Genomic DNA, 3,545 nt, shown 5'->3' with positions numbered 1-3,545 from the left:
GACAGTTGATGGGGACAATAGGGTAACGCAGGAGCAAGAGATCAACTGGGAGTCGGAAAGGAAGAAGAAATCAGATGAGGTTCAGTGGCTCATAGGTTCTGGTAAAAGAACTAGAGGGCCGAGTTCGAGATCAAGAAGCTTCCAGGGCCGCAACCGATTCGGTAAGTGTGGCAGGACGCACGGGGGTGCGTTTAGGAGTAGTAGAGGTGGTGATCCTGGCTGTTTCAAGTGTGTCCGGACTGGTCATTTTAGCAGAGATTGTACTGCTACCATCGCCCAGGGACTTGACCCAATATGTTTCCATTGCAGTCGGAGGGGCCACAAGAAGGCCCACTGTCCGAGTTTGTGTTTAGCAGGGTAGGTGACAGCTCCTACCCCTATGACTTCAAGAACTGCCAGTAGACGTCAGGGTTGGGCAAGGGCGCCCACGTCTCGGAGCAGAGCATTCCGGTTGATTTCAGCAAGGATTCGAGCAACACAAGATGTTGGAGGTAGGTATCTTTTACCTTCCTATCAATTATTATTATTATTATTATTATTATTATTATTATTATTATTATTATTATTATTATTATTATTTATGTTGTTGTTATGTTATTGCACCGATTTAGTAGGTACATATACTGGAATATTGTATTACCTACTTGCAAGTGAGTCATATGCCATTTGAATATCTTGGATTTGGAGTGATAGCTAGAGGTCATTCCCTGTAAAGCAGGTTTCTATGGATGCAGTAATTATAACAAGTATGACTGAGACTCGGTAGTATCTCACTACCTTCGAGAAGGTGTCATTCGGGTATAGATCGGTTATATTCCAGCACGAGGAGCACCTGAGGGAGGTGCTAGAGACTTTGAGGAGGGAGAGAATTTTTGCAAGGTACTCCAAATGTGAGTTATGGTTGTGCAAGGTGCAATTTCTTGGGTACCTTGTCAATCAGAAGGGTATTCTAGTCGTCCCGGGTAACATAGAGGTCGCGATATAGTGGGAGTTTTTGAGGTCTCTAATTGAGATTCAGAGCTTCCTGGGTCTAGTAGGTTATTACCAGAGATGTATTCGGATTCTTTGAAGTGGTGTGATCTTTTGGACTAGTTAGTATTGGCACACTAGCAATGGTAAGCATGGTTTCAACAGATTGCGCATAGAATGGTAAGAAGGATTGAGAATCCTTCCAACATTGGGTGCTGTAAGACGTTAGGTGAATCAAAGTAAGGGAGAATCATCCAAGGATTTAGAAGTAGGAGTAGTTTTGAAACTAGGATAAGTGTCTCATCCTTATTAGAAAGGAAGACAGCCCAGGCAGCTGTGTGGTTTGAGGATAGTGTGAGATGGAAGTTTGGAAAAACTTGCCAGTAAGGAGATCGCGTTCCCGCAATGTTTTCCAGCAAGCCTTAGGGAATCAGGTTGGGGATTCCAGTCAGGACATGGGTTCAGTCTTGAATGATAGGTCGTGCGTATACTCGTCGTCAGAGTGTTGTAAGTCTACGGGTGTAGTCGTAGCATTCACTAGCAGTTAGATAGTGTCATAGTGTTGTAAGTCTGTAGGGGTAGCCGTAGCATTCACTAGCAGCCAGATAATGTCAGAGTGTTGTAAGTCTACGGGTGTAGTCGTAGCATTCACTAGCAGCCAGATAGTGTGAGAGTGTTGTAAGTCTACGGGTGTAGCCGTAGCACTCACTAGCAGCCAGATAGTCTGAGAGTGTTGTAAGTCTACGGGTGTAGCCGTAACATTCACTAGCAGCCAGATAGTGTCAGAGTGTTGTAAGTATTCGGGTGTAGCCGTAGCGTTCACAAGCAGTTAGGTAGTGCTAATGTGTTGTGAGACTGTGGGCGTAGCCGTGGAATACACTTGGCTGGTAGACAACATGAGCGCGTTGTTAGGACGCGGAAGGGACATTAGCCCCCCAGTTTGGGCATAGCAGTAAGGATGGGGAATTCCACGAAGTGGATTTCGGAGTTATCTGGATGGATTAGACCTAGTTGAGCCAGTGATAAGACTGTTGGAATGCCGCTGTAGTTTTGATATCGAGGAAGCAATGGATTGCTTCAGGTTACTTGTTATATAAGGCTACAATTGGTCATGTAGAAATCACGTTTATTCGCAGGTTGGTAACATTAGGATTCGACGCTCGGACCCGATCGGTTGGATCAGGAGGTTGTTAGTGCCTCACTGACATGATAACTAGGGGCAACTAGTTCTAGGGAAGGTTTTTGTTCGGAGGTCGTGTGAGGCGACTAAAATAGGGAGTCCTTTGGCTCCGCAATCGGGTTGGAACACGATATTTCAGATGGCTGATGAATGAATTGAGACCAGGAAGGTCTCGAGAGAGGTTGGAAAGCAGCCATGTAGCAGCATGGTGTTTAGGCAGTTCAGTGTTTCAGGCAATCAGTGTTCCTGGCAGTTCAGTGTTTCAGGCAGTTCAGTGTTCAGGTAACTCAGTGTTTCAGGCAATCAATGTTCCAAGCATTTCAATGTTCAGGCAGTTCAGTGTTCAAGCAGTTCAGTGTTCAGGCAGTTTAGTGTTTCTAGGCAGATCAATGTTTCAGGCAGTGTTGGGTCTCTAGCGGTAATGGTATTTTGGATTTTCATGGATAGCTTGGGGAGTGGCAAGTCACTCATAGCACGATTATCTAAGTTATGGCCAAGTATAAGTGGATCGTAGGGATAAGTGGATCAGTGAATTTTGTTGTTGTAGTGGGAACCTGGAGTAGTTAGCATGTAAGGAATGATTTCGAGGATGAAATCTAATTTAGATGGCTGGAGTAATGGATAGCTTGAAAGGAATGTTCTTCACAGTGGCAGGAGAGATGGTTAGTCATGGAGAGTTGCCTTGGGGAAGCTAGAAAACGTGTAAGGAAAAGAGGGTGAGCCCCTAGGATTTTCATCATAAGTACCCAGGGAGTACGAGATGGATGGTCAGTATGGTAAGATGTGTTCTTAGGATTGTTGAGAATTAGAGTGCACTCAAGGTGATTAGCTACAAGAACTAATTTTATTCTGAGTGGCCGGGCGGAAGGTCCATGGAAGTGGTCGGCCGGAGTTATATTCATCTAGCAAGGGTGATGCGAACGGATTGCAGGACAGTTGGCCGTAGCGGACTTCAAGGACGAAGTCTAGTCTAAATGCGGGAGAGTTGTAACACCCAGAATCAGGAAGACCAGGAAAGGAAAGAAAAGACCTAAGTCAAAGGAGTCAACTCGTTGAGTCCAAGGAGGAACTCAACGAGTCGGAGCGTGACCCATGACGAAAATTAAGTGACCAACTCGGCGAGTTTGGTATGGGTTGGGAAACCCTAGTTTCAGGACTTGGCACCCTGTTTAAACATCTCATTCTCATTTCTAGGTTTTCATTTACAGCCTCCATTGTCCAGAGACGAAACCCTAGCCACCTAACTTCATTCTTGAGCTTAGGTGAGAAGATTAATGTCCCTTTTGAGTGCATCTTGAAGGTTGACGGAAAAAGGAGCAAGGAAAGGAGTATATATCCAGAGTTTGCGTGTTATCTCAGATCATTTTAAGGTATGAAGCTCATACCTTGGCTATTA

This window comes from Lactuca serriola, chromosome 4, assembly GCF_051521515.1.
Source record: "Lactuca serriola cultivar US96UC23 chromosome 4, Lser_US96UC23_V15, whole genome shotgun sequence".
NCBI lineage: Eukaryota > Viridiplantae > Streptophyta > Magnoliopsida > Asterales > Asteraceae > Lactuca > Lactuca serriola.
The sequence above is the reverse complement of the archived record's forward strand: the minus strand, read 5'-3'. Positions refer to the sequence as shown.